Source organism: Alosa pseudoharengus, unplaced genomic scaffold (genome assembly GCF_046254945.1).
Source record: "Alosa pseudoharengus isolate Yale_2024_CS ecotype anadromous, Long Island Sound unplaced genomic scaffold, YU_APseudo_1.1 YU_APseudo_1.1_scf_2, whole genome shotgun sequence".
NCBI lineage: Eukaryota > Metazoa > Chordata > Actinopteri > Clupeiformes > Clupeidae > Alosa > Alosa pseudoharengus.
In genome coordinates this window covers 6,925,336-6,939,172 of record NW_027468663.1, presented here as the reverse complement: position 1 = coordinate 6,939,172, position 13,837 = coordinate 6,925,336, and the positions used below count along the sequence as shown (strand labels likewise).

The 13,837-nt window shown below is 40.8% G+C and overlaps 1 long non-coding RNA gene across 3 annotated transcripts; it reads right to left on the bottom strand.

The window, feature by feature from the left end:
• Positions 1 to 5,841: 5,841 nt before the first annotated feature.
• On the bottom strand, positions 5,842 to 11,630 carry LOC143133699 (uncharacterized). Of its 3 annotated transcripts, none has more exons than XR_012988532.1 (12): positions 11,536 to 11,630; positions 10,806 to 10,883; positions 10,462 to 10,570; positions 10,131 to 10,234; positions 8,541 to 8,649; positions 8,203 to 8,311; positions 7,865 to 7,973; positions 7,529 to 7,637; positions 7,238 to 7,319; positions 6,966 to 7,048; positions 6,153 to 6,212; positions 5,842 to 5,937 (listed from the first exon to the last, which is right to left on the bottom strand). It is a non-coding gene; the product is annotated as an uncharacterized LOC143133699 (long non-coding RNA). The 3 variants fall into 3 exon arrangements; XR_012988533.1 differs by having other exon boundaries at positions 6,987 to 7,048; XR_012988534.1 differs by lacking the exon at positions 7,865 to 7,973.
• Positions 11,631 to 13,837: the final 2,207 nt, after the last annotated feature.

Sequence of the window (13,837 nt, the reverse complement as noted above, 5' to 3'; positions counted from 1 at the left end):
ACAATTTTGTGCATTGTAACGTTATTTCAGTCAATCGTTCAATGTGTGGCCAGCATAGGCTACTTTATCAAAGTAATTATCCTCTGACCTCAGGGGGAAATGATTGTCCACCCCTGTCATTATGTACCCTTTGAGTAGGTAATGTTCTCACTAAATCTAAACGAATTGTTTCTGCAGTCAAAGCCCTGATGTTAACATTAGCTTAAGCCTAACCTACTTTACAGTGACTGGCCACATGTTTAGCCTACCTTCCGTAAAATCCGTTGCTTTTTCATAGGTAAATCCGCTACACCTCTAGATGAAAACAATCCAGACTCTGCTACACCGAAATATTTCGGCAATATGTTTTTATTCTTCATCTTATATCAAGTTCAGCCAGCTTGTTTTCTATGCGCTGTCAGTGTAAACAACTAGTGCTTGTCCTCCGAGTTCGTTCTTGACTACGGTTGTTAGGGACCTGAAACCGGTCTATAGTCCAGTCTGAGGCGTGACGTGGGCTTCCGTCCTCGTCTCCCTTCTTCACTTGATGTAATTTTTGCTCCCAGTCGAACGCCATACTCCTCAGGTGTACACGTGTACAACATAGTGAAAAGGGACGTAGTGTTTGCCTATGGCAAGCCGTTCAAGACATAACGTCTGTCAAAAGGACGCCTCCACGTGTAGATTTTTTACTTCTTCAGGAGTAAAAAATAGACGTCTGAGCGTCAGACGTCAAATTTTTACGTGTGCCACGCGCAAAAACTTTGCGTCTGACGTCAGAAGTAAAAAAATGACGTCTGGGTGATTTGCTGCAATGTCAGAGCCTATGTGCCAGAGTAGACACAGCATTGGCTGCTGGAAACAGGAAATGCAGCCGCTATAGTTGCAGCAGAAGAAACAAGATGCCAGAGCAATGTGCAGCATATTCCTGCTCAAATCGGCGGACCATTGCAAACAGGGCTCGGGGGATTACTTTTCACAAGTAAGATTTAACATTATCGTACTATTGGTTGTATTTTGTGAATGCAATATTACCAGAGAGTTGAAAAGGAGCAAGGATCTTTGTTATTTTATGTAAATCGTAGCCAGCTAGCTAGGCTACTTGCTAGGTGTTCAGGTGTTCACCCGGCTATGAACTGAGACTAGCGAGTCGGCCACGTGGCTGCTAGCACGCCCGAACTGGATTGCTAGCAGCGTGGCGCCCCGTTGAGTGAGCTCCTGCGGCGCGTGCACCCCACGTGAGTTGGCGGTACTGTCGCACTGAACTGAGTGGCGGGCGACGCGCGCCGACGCTAGCATGTGGCTACCTCGTGGTCGTTGCCGAGGACGGCAACGGCTTGTTGGGGGAGCTATGTAGCGTCGGCGCAAAAAGACAGTGTTCGCGTTCTCCCGCGCAGGGGATCCTGGGATACGAGAGCGAACATTTGGGGGGTTTATGTCGTTATTCTCCTTAGTTTTAAGTGTAAAGTTAGCGTCTTTATTGTAACATGTTCCCCTTTTAGTTCTCCCTCGTGTGTGACCCTTTTTGTGTGGGGGGCTGCGTCCTCCCCTGTATGTGTAGTGTGTGTGCGTGCTTGACCTGCCCTGTTTGCATTGTGTTCTGTGTCTTGGTCTTGGTCTGTGTCCCTGCTCTCGTTCTCAGCAAATAAACCTTTTGATTGGACAACTGTGTGTGTTGCTATCAAATCGTTACAATACAATAACAAAGATCCTTGCTCCTTTTCAACTCTCTGGTAATATTGCATTCACAAAATACAACCAATAGTACGATAATGTTAAATCTTACTTGTGAAAAGTAATCCCCCGAGCCCTGTTTGCGATGGATTTGAGCAGGAATATGCTGCACATTGCTCTGGCATCTTGTTTCTTCTGCTGCAACTATAGCGGCTGCATTTCCTGTTTCCAGCAGCCAATGCTGTGTCTACTCTGGCACAAAGGCTCTGGCATTGCAGCAAATCACCCAGACGTCATTTTTTTACTTCTGACGTCAGACGCAAAGTTTTTGCGCGTGGCACACGTAAAAATTTGACGTCTGACGCTCAGACGTCTATTTTTTACTCCTGAAGAAGTAAAAAATCTACACGTGGAGGCGTTATTTTGACAGACGTTTTGTCTTGAACGGCTTGCCATATTTGCCTTCACAATAAGAAATAGAAGAGTTCATAGAACACCATAAGACCAGTCACTTACCAGGGTGGCCAGCTCATTCAGGTCCATGATAAAGCGACCTTTGCCCTCCAAGTATTTCTTGTTGTGGCAGCTGCCTGATTCTCTGCCCATATATTCTTACGGAATTTATCATTAGCCTGAAAGTGCACAGGAAAGAAATGAAAACATAGGTAGCCTATAGGCAATTTGAAATCACCAATAGAATGTGTGCCTATAGCCTACAGCTGAGGGTATATTAACTTTGTTCTTCGCCTTCCAATTTCGCCAGCCAACCTCGACTGTGGTGGTGGTGAGACGCAAAGGAAAGTGTCCAACAGTGGCAGAGGACTGAGCACAATGTTTCTTGGTGTTTTATGCCCCCAACGTTGTGTTCAAGGCAGCGCTGCCTGAAAAGCATGGGTTCAGCATGGATAAGGTTAGGTTAGGTTTAGGTGCCTTTAAGTCAGCGGTGGCAGCCCTGCCTCGACGTTGGGGGCATAAAACACCATCGAGCAAAAACAATATGCTGTGTACAGGGATGGATTACTGCACGGGCCTACCGGGCCCAGGCCCAGGGGCCCAAGGGGTCAGGGGGCCCTGAAGCCCAAGCCTTTGTATGGAATCATTGCCTCAATATCAACAAATCAGGATGTAGACTATGAATCTGATTGAATTTAGTATTGGCCATCCCCAAAATGCACCAGAATACAGGAAATCACATCAAACAAATTAAAAATCTTCTGGGGGAGGACCCCCAACCCCCCCCTCCCACATATACGACAATAAATGGGGGCCCCTTAATACATCTGGGCCCAGGGGCCCGAAAGTTCATAATCCGCCCATGGCTGTGTAGGCCTTATATCAATGCCCTATAATTAGGCTATCATGCGAAACAAATAGGCTACATATAATAGTCACATTAAACGTTAATGTCAAACATGCAAAAATACGTTTGAGCATGTACTCCATCAAACATGGGCTAATTGGCTCAGGTGGCACAGCATGTAGGCCAACTGAGCCTACAGGTGCAGCGACTTCCCTGAACAGTCTGCACTGCCTAGGCTACTGAACAGAAAATAAATGAATAACGCAACACGTTTTTTTTCACACATTTTCTGAAAAGCTTACGAGCTTCACCTTTGCAAGATTGGTCTAAGCATCTTCCGGACACGTTGCATATCAAAAGGTGTTGAATGCACGAGTAGGCATATTGCACAGTGCTAATAGGTCACTTTACATTGTGCCATTTAACACACACACACCAATACCACAGATGTCAAAAGTTTTAAGGTAGCCTGTGCGACTATCATGGTGACTGCAGCGGACTATGCCTGTGAACTAAAGTTGCCTAGTGCGCGTGCTATGATACATATAACACAGATGTTACCACATATATGTTTGGACAAATAATCATGGGCGCCAGAGGGAAATTTTCAACTAATGAAAACTAACTTGATCATCAATGCTGCCCTTATACTCACCTCATGCATGCCGAGACATGGGAACAACATCTGGGACATTTGGAGAAGATTTCTGTATGTTTCCCAGTTGTGGACTTGTCATCACTTTGTAGTTTAATTGTAGTCTAGGCTATCAGTTTATGTGGACTTTGACCAGCGATTTTAATGTGAACATGTCGATTTGCTGCATTTTAGAGCAAATACAGTGGTTTATTTAGGATTAATATGCGTATGCCTTAACCTTTAATGTATCCGTTGTATTCCCACATTGATTGCAAAGCACATACTCGCAGTAGGAAGATGTCAGCACTGGAAACGTTCCAATTTCCAGACGGCTGTGTGAAGTCTATATGGCTGAGTGAAATGCTGCACGACTGACACCTGGTGGATTGTTTGGGTGAATGCTCCTGTCGCCTAATCAAATGTATGCACATGGTCAGGTGACAATGTCATGTTCTTGATAATTGTATTCATCTTTGGCCTTTATCTCTCAAATATTTCATCCACATATGAGTTTTGCTGTTTGAAAAGCAAAACATTGAAAGTTCAAAATGATACACTTGCATTAATAAACTTCGTTGTGGAATTACTTTTCATTTTATCCTTCATATTCTTGATCTGCCAGAGCTAACCCACTTAGTGGATACCAGCTGCTCTTTACCACAAGGCTGGCTTTTCCCTAGATGTAGGGACAACAATCAAGTCTGAATACTATCCTACATTAGCCATAGAGAAACACAATACCTTTCATGAACAGGGGCGATTCTAGACCTAGAGCTTTGCTGGGGCACAGGCCCCCAACTCCCAATACATTAAAAAAAAGAATGTGCGCGCAATATGAAATAAATGGCTAGCCTACGGGTAGGCTACAAGCTTCAAAATCATTATTGTCACTGTCATACTATAGGACCAGCACTCTCTCCCTCAATTGTTCTAAGAACCACTAGCCAGCAACATCCAAACACATAGGCATAAGTAGGCCTATGCTCACTACATGAATTTAACAGGCTTTCCTACTAACACAAGGGAAAGCTTAGTCAAAATTGAGATATACTTCCCTCCCAGGCAAGGGTCCTATAGTCATCCTGGCAATACTGCAGTTCTTTGTATCTTAATTAGCCTACTAAAGCCTTCATATTGACTTTTGGTGATAATTTCCAAATCCTATAATCTACACAGAGTCTGTGTAGATTATTATAGGCTACATTTGCAAATGCAGCAAACTTATTTAAGTTTGCCATTAAACCCTTGATCAAATCACAGCACTTTAACATAAATGTTAATGTTACCGTTAATGAAGGCAATTATCATACCTCCCTCGTCCTCCTCATCCCTCCTCACTGTTCCTCTCCCTCTGCCTCTGTTCAGGAAGAATTTTCTGATGTCCATCTCTGAATAGTTTATCAGAAGGCTATGTTTAGTTTTACAGTAGGACAGCTTCACAAACAGTATAGGCTAATTTTACAGGACTCTCTACACTATACGTAAATCATTATTAATTGTCCGCATGTGTGCATGCAGCCTACGCATGGTGTGAGTGTGTGTGTCAGGGAGAGAGCACAAGCTGGTAAACTGTTGCTAAATTTAGGCTACAAATTTGACGCTAAGCATTAGAACACGGATGCTAATTATGTGGGCAACATTCTCTAACATCGATCAACTTGTCATATTTTCTGTCAAACAAGTTGTGAATTTGTTGTAACATTAAAACAGGGGACGACTTACTCTATGCTCAAAGTGATTCCACAATCCACAGTGTATGTGTGTGCAGTACAACGAAACACTCGGAAGAATCATGTGAATGATTTTCATTGGTTGTTGCGTTCAATCTTACCCAGCTACAGAGGTGCTATTTCCTGATTGGCTATTATGGCCCCTTTCTTTTTTTCCTTGTTTGTTTTTTATTGGCTGGTAAGTGACAGGCTCGAGTCATGACTAAAGCAGGCACGGAGATGCGCTCATGAATGCCGTTTCCAGCGAGAGCAGCGCTAGAATTTTACTGGGGCACTGGAGACTTTTACTAAGGCACGTGCCCCAGTGAATAAGGTCTAGTGACGCCCCTGTTCATGAAGTAAATAAAATATATTTTCTTGAATGTAATGTATCTTCTAGAGAACTCTCGATGTTGCATTGGTATTTCATTAAATGTGCCTTGATTTCCAAGTCGTTTACAGTTAGTTACAGTGTGTGTTAAATGTTTTAAGCCAAACGCCAATCAATTCAGAATGTTCAACTAACACAAAGAGGACCATCATAGAGCACAACAATTTATTGAAAACTGTATAATTGAAGTCTTCTTGCAGATGCCTTTGCAGTGTAGAAGCCCTTTCATACTTAATCATCTTTTGACCTGTAACAAGTAAAAGCAGTACACATTAAGCAGACAAAAATCATTCCAGGGCAGTCAAAAAAGGTCATAAAAAATAAAAGAACAAAAACAAGGATGATGTCAGATTTCTTGTCGACATCAGCAGCTCAGAGAGAGAGTTCAAAAAGAGTATCATCATAATAATTTTTCTTGACAAAAAGAAATGTCAAGAAATAAAGATAACTGTCTAAGCTCACCTGTTATCCATTTAGGGGATCGCAGCCAGTCCTGTTACACCATTGTAGTAGTTGGAACAACTGAGTACGGGGCCACAGAAATGCCATAAGTCAATGAATAAGAAACACTGCATCGGGATGACCATACTCATCATAATCACACATCAGTAAATGGGTTTACATGGACACTTTTATTCCGATTAAAATCGAAAAAATTGCTTAATTGGAATAAAAATAGCACATAAACACCCTGATCGGAATAAAACCACCAATCTGATTAAAATTCTTAATGGAATGAAAGGGTGGTGCCCTCTGTTCTTATTCCAATTGAACAGCCATGTATACGGTCAATCGGATTGCCTGCTCTATAGGCCTATTCACACCAAGAACGACAACGATAACTATAACCATTACGATAAAAGCGTTCACACTGAACAATGATAAACAAAGTCTCTCCTTGTGTTAATGAATGTGACGGTTAAAATTCGATGGGTTCTGATTGGCGATTAGCTTTTTATCGTTCTGAAAATCGTTCTGAAAGTGATCCCCAATGATATCGTTCTTCATGTCGTTATCGTTAGAGTTTGTGTGAACGTCATCATTCCTATTAACAAGAACGATATTTATTTATAGTCATCATTATCGTTCTTGGTGTGAATGGGCCTTATCTTCTCAAGGTAAAGAAAAGGAACAATGGCTATTCCGATCAAAGATTCTAGAGCGTCTGTAAGCACCTGATCAAAATAGAATGTACACCATGTAAACAGATAGCACAAATTTTTCAATCGGAATAGTTTAATCAGAATGACAAAAAAACTGTCCATGTAAACCCACAGTGTTGGGACACATCTGTACCGTTCATAGTCCTTCCACACCATGTTCTACTACTTCTTTGGCACGGACATTGGTGACTGTGCCTGCAGACAGACAGAGAGGACATCATGCTGAGAATCAAAACAGACATGATGGCATGTTGTTTTCCTCAAATGTCCTAAGATAGGAATCCAAAAACTGCTAATACATCAGTCACACTCCCACATTATTAGAAAATTGTTCATATAAATTGAGGAACATTATACATTTAAATTGGCTGGTCTTGGACTCACCAAAACGGGCTGAGATTTCACCCAGTTACTTCAAATGAGTAATTCGGGTTTTGAACTCCATGCTGGCTTATTGCACCAAAATCTGGAATAGAAACCCAAATGATATGGTCAATCCCACAAATCCTTCTGAAGCACTGCAGAGCAAAATTTAAGTCACTTTTAAAAGAAATGGATGCACTCAGGATTCTTATTTACATCACATGCTCAGGGAGAGAGTTCAAGAATATGATCATCATTGTCATCCATCAGGTCAAACATGAAAAAGACCAGATATGTAGCTAGCAAGCTTACCAGACACGTATTTGAGATCAAAGAGGGTCGATGAGATGTAGCAGGTAAAACCACTCCCCAGTAACATGATGCATGAACTTCATGCTGGTTTGTTGCACTATATCAAAATCTGGAATAGAAACCCATATGATCTGGTCAGTATTTAAATCCCACCCATTTATTAAAACGTCCTTCTAAAGCACTAGAGCAAAATTCAAGTCACTTTTAAAAGAAATGGATGCACTCAGGATTCTTATTTACATCACATGCTCAGGGAGAGAGTTCAAGAATATGATCATCATTGTCATCCATCAGGTCAAACATGAAAAAGACCAGATATGTAGCTAGCAAGCTTACCAGACACGTATTTGAGATCAAAGAGGGTTGATGAGATGTAGCAGGTAAAACCACTCCCCAGTAACGTGATGCATGAACTTCATGCTTGTTTGTTGCACTATATTAAAATCTGGAATAGAAACCCATATGATCTGGTCAGTATTTAAATCCCACCCCTTTATTCAAATGTCCTTCTAAAGCATTACAGCGCAAAATTCAAGTCGTTTTTAAAAGAAATGGATGCACTCAGGATTCTTATTTACATCACATGCTCAGGGAGAGAGTTCAAGAATATGATCATCATTGTCATCCATCAGGTCAAACATGAAAAAGACCAGATATGTAGCTAGCAAGCTTACCAGACACGTATTTGAGATCAAAGAGGGTCGATGAGATGTAGCAGGTAAAACCACTCCCCAGTAACATGATGCATGAACTTCATGCTGGTTTGTTGCACTATATCAAAATCTGGAATAGAAACCCATATGATCTGGTCAGTATTTAAATCCCACCCCTTTATTCAATCGTCCTTCTAAAGCTTTACAGCGCAAAATTCAAGTCACTTTTAAAAGAAATGGATGCACTCAGGATTCTTATTTACATCACATGCTCAGGGAGAGAGTTCAAGAATATGATCATCATTGTCATCCATCAGGTCAAACATGAAAAAGACCAGATATGTAGCTAGCAAGCTTACCAGACACGTATTTGAGATCAAAGAGGGTCGATGAGATGTAGCAGGTAAAACCACTCCCCAGTAACGTGATGCATGAACTTCATGCTTGTTTGTTGCACTATATTAAAATCTGGAATAGAAACCCATATGATCTGGTCAGTATTTAAATCCCACCCCTTTATTCAAATGTCCTTCTAAAGCATTACAGCGCAAAATTCAAGTCGTTTTTAAAAGAAATGGATGCACTCAGGATTCTTATTTACATCACATGCTCAGGGAGAGAGTTCAAGAATAGGATCATCATTGTCATCCATCAGGTCAAACATGAAAAAGACCAGGGGCCTCATGTACAAAGCTTGCGTACGCAAAAAATGCTGCGTACGCCACTTCTCACACTCACTTCCGGATGTACGAAGACTGACTTGAACGTGAGAATGTGCAGTCCTCCACGCAAACTTCATGTCTGGTGTACGCACATTTACAATGTGTATCGTCAGTTGGCGACACTTAGAGGTAATGCAGCGCAACAACATTGATCGCGAGTCTAGGCCTTTATTTGCACAGTATATTGTGAAACGTGGGTTATTAAAAATGATAACACTTCGAAAGTAGGCCTATGTTTCTATATAAATGGACATGCAACATGCTCAAATTCTATTAAGTTATGCAACAACCTATCTATGACAACTGTATACTTATTAGAGGATACGAATTAAAAGGGAATGTGAAACCTATAGCTTACACATATAGATAGAATAGATAGGCTGACTAATAAGCGCGGATATAAGCTATTTCCCTTAGTGTGATTGACTGCATAGGATACTTTGACTTTCCTCGAGTAAGCATTCTCATTATTGTTGTCACACTTGTGTGCAAATATAGGGATATGATCCAGAAATCGTAATGTTGTGGCGATGTGGCCTAGATCAACTTTTGTTTATTCCACCTCGAGTGCACGATGCGTGGTAGCCTACTTGGACACGATTGATTTAATGTTTTTTTAATTAATGCAGTTGTGTTGTAATGGTTCAAATGCATCAAACCCAGTTATGCGAACCCCGTCACCTACTTGCAGACTGACCGATAATTCTGCCACGGTCTCTGACCCTATAGCTAGCCACTGCTACGCTCTGCCACTACTGTTTTTTTTTTTTTTTGTTATTAATTAGATGATAGACGTAAGATTCTTGCCATTTCGTCGGATAAACACTTCTATCTCGCATTCGCTGGAGATAAACTTTTTTAAATTAATTTCATGATTTCAATTATTAAACTTTGGAGCAGGTTCGAGTGAATGGATCCACAAATGAGTTTTCATTGTTATTAATATTGCAGGATAGGCCATTTTGTCTTCGCGGAGGTCTGCGCTCTCCAATGTCCTTCTAGTTAGCATATTAAAATGAGTGTGATTGAGGGAGGAGAGAGGGTGGAGTGTAATGCTCGTGCATGTGCGCTTAACTTCACGTTAATTGTGATGTACAAAGAAAAGCTGCGTGGAATGTGGCGTACGCACAGTTTCATACATCAGGTTTGCACATACGCAATGTTTTAGTATGAAATCCACGCAAGTCTTTGTACATGAGGCCCCAGATATGTAGCTAGCAAGCTTACCAGACACGTATTTGAGATCAGAGGGTCGATGAGATGTAGCAGGTAAAACCACTCCCCAGTAACGTGATGCATGAACTTGCATGTTTGTTGCACTATATCAAAATCTGGAATAGAAACCCATATGATCTGGTCAGTATTTAAATCCCACCCATTTATTAAAACGTCCTTCTAAAGCACTAGAGCAAAATTCAAGTCACTTTTAAAAGAAATGGATGCACTCAGGATTCTTATTTACATCACATGCTCAGGGAGAGAGTTCAAGAATATGATCATCATTGTCATCCATCAGGTCAAACATGAAAAAGACCAGATATGTAGCTAGCAAGCTTACCAGACACGTATTTGAGATCAAAGAGGGTCGATGAGATGTAGCAGGTAAAACCACTCCCCAGTAATGTAATGCATGAACCTAATGCTGGTTTGTTGCACTATATCAAAATCTGGAATAGAAACCCATCTGGTCAGTATTTAAATCCCACCCATTTATTCAAACGTCCTTCTAAAGCACTACAGAGCAAAATTCAAGTAACTTTTAAAAGAAATGGATGCACTCAGGATTCTTATTTACATCACATGCTCAGGGAGAGAGTTCAAGAATATGATCATCTTTGTCATCCACCAGGTCAAACGTGTAAAAGACCAGATATGCAACGTATGTAACTAGCAAGCGCTTACCAGACACGCATTTGAGATCAAAGAGGGCTGATCAGATGTTGCTGGTAAGGTCACTCCCCAGTAACGTGATGCAAGTAGCTACAAAGAAATAGACATTTTCGTAAACATCACAGGCGGGACAAATACTGTAGAAATGTGTAATAACAATAGTTACATTGAATGGTGACACGTGCAACCTGTGAGGTAACAATGTACAGCTTAATGTGCCATTTTAAAAATATAATTTTACAGTCTTATCACCCTGGGGGGATCATATTTAATATAATTAATTAATCATATATTTTGATATTTCTGACTCTCGCCAGATGAATTTCGTTCCGCCTAGCTCGAGTCAGGTTAAGCTAGATAGCCTTTTGGAGGGATCTGAATTCAATGCATTTTTATCTGCCACGTGCGAAACCACGAACGAACTCAACCATAGGCTAGCTAAATGACTGAACCTCACTTAGTGGTCATACACCTAAAAGAAAAGTGCAAACTCGTTTTCTACATTTCTTGGTTTCTGACATCATGGCTAACTTGTAAAAAGTAACGATAACAGCATAACTGTAACTTTACTGACTGTAATAATAACGTTAGCATGGTAGCTGCTACCATGCCTGTCACGGTAGTCAACTTTGTTATGCTAAGGTAACGTTACGTTGGGCAAGGTTAGCCGAAGTGGAAACGGAGTAGTTAGAATTAATTACAACTAACGTTACATTGTTACTGTACATTAAAGTACACTTGCCACAAAGATCGCCGCATGCATAGCCTATTTCATCTGCACGAATCTTCAGGCAGCTACACACAGACTAGCCTACCGTGCCGTGCTATACCGTGAGTGCTCCGTCTGTAGTTTCGCATTGAATTGTGGGATGAGGTTTGATGACGTCCGTCCTTTTCAACAACGGTGAAACAACTGTGAAAAGATTGTTCTTAAAATATGGTTGATGCAGACAGAGTGTTAAACAGATAACTCTTTGCAAACGTTGCCTATATTACAAGCTCTCACAGATATCTTTCTGCTTGCATGCCTCCTCTCCTTGTCTTCTTCACTGGTAGTCTGTTGATTGATGTTAGGAATGCTGGTCTGATGTTGAGGTGCTGAACCTACCTACTGGTATGCAGAAATTCATTTTTTGCCTGCAACTCTGCTATATAGGCCTTCAGCCCGGTTGGACCATCTTCCACCGAATCTATGCCAGACCAGGGCCAAATCTGTTCCATGGTGTAATTGCCATCTTGCACTTTAGTTGTTGGCAGTGGCATGGTAGATATCATAAAAATAAAGATATCAAGGCCTACATAAGTATCAGTTACTGAACTGCCATACAGGGTTGCGTTTCCCAAAACCATAGTTGCTAACCTGTTAGGGAACAAGTTAGCAAATTGCATTGCAACCAACAAAGTTGCTAACTGAGTTTTGGGACATGTGCCCCAGAGCAGTCTCCCATGCCTCCAATTATGGGCAGCAATGACACCAAATGATCAGCAAGTCATTACACTTCAGTGATTTGTTGATGTTACATTTCTGTGGCATGTTGTGTTTGCTTTTTCATGGGACACAATGGGATCCAGAAAACTCCTTGTTCTTACATCTCATATTTTACATTTATCCACATCCATTGGCTCCTGGCTGATAGTTGGTGCATGTATGCCAATTTGTGGAAGACAAAATGCTATCAGTCATCTTTGATGAGTGCTTGTTTGTGAAAGTTGCCATTTGCCATCCCATTAAAAAGATAGCAAAAATGTGATAATTTATTTGAGGCTGTGGAATTTATGGTGTTTAGGTGGAAAGCATGCAGCAGCAACCTAGTAGCCGGCTGTGATTTACTCTTGGTTTAAACAAGTAAGTAAAATGCATCTTTCCTGCTGAAGAATGGCAAAAACAAAAGAGGCCTATACATAACAAACATATAACACATTTACTGTAATGTGAAATGTTTTAAGGTAGCCTAGGCCTTGTGTTACCCTCTTCCCTGTGATATTCTGTACAAGGATCTTCTTGAGACACCCTAGACCCATGTTTATTTGAAATACTGTGGGAAATTCATGGATGTTTTGTTTGGGAAGACGACTCTGGTAGAGTAATGGCTGCCTTCAATCCTGTGCCTGTCAGGCTTTCACATCATCTGTTTGCTACGCTGACAATCCACATGCCATCCTGTTGACTGCTGTATTAATAGCACCATCATTTCAATCTTTAATGGCATGGAAATTACCAGTAACAACCCTGACAGCATGAGCCCATTTCTGAATCATGCAAATCATACTTCAAATGCGACTTGCGATTTTCAGAGGACAGCAATAGCATGTTAGGTCTCGAATTGCTTAAAAGCAACAACATTGTTTGCTTTTGTAGGCTATATGAAACGTTGAATAATGACTCATTATGGTCAATGACCATTAAAACACTCTTTTATATTAACATCTGACATTTATTGAACTATTTTGGCTCATTAAACATCCTTCACTAAGTCTAATAAATAAAAATCAGAATCAAATGATGACAACATCCATAAAGGGCATCAGCAAGTTTTGTGGATTATGTCTGCAATGCCACATGTCAACAGTGATGTTGAATAGGTCGTCTGTACGGCAGAAGACTTCTCTCATACTCCACTGACAGCCTGCCACACACCTATTCATATCAAGTCTACACTACATGAAATATTTACAACATGTTCAAATATACATGTACAGTACTCACTGAGTTGCAAGGCAAAATGGAGTAGGTTCCTCACGTTCAAAAAACATAAGTAAACATCACACACAAAATGAATTTCACACATTCATTTGGGTGTGTGACCAAGAGACGTCTGGATTCTAAGTACACCGCACATGATCATGTTAGAGGATTGCTATTTCTGTTTAGTCTTATAATGCAGAGTTACAAAAAAAACTGATATGAATCGGTTAGTTTGATTTTCTAAAACATATCAAATGCTAAATTATTTTTTATAAAGGAAGGCAACTGACCAGTGCATATCATTCTGCTCCCACGTTAAAAAGTATGTTCAACCTGGAGAAGCTGATTTTTATAATAT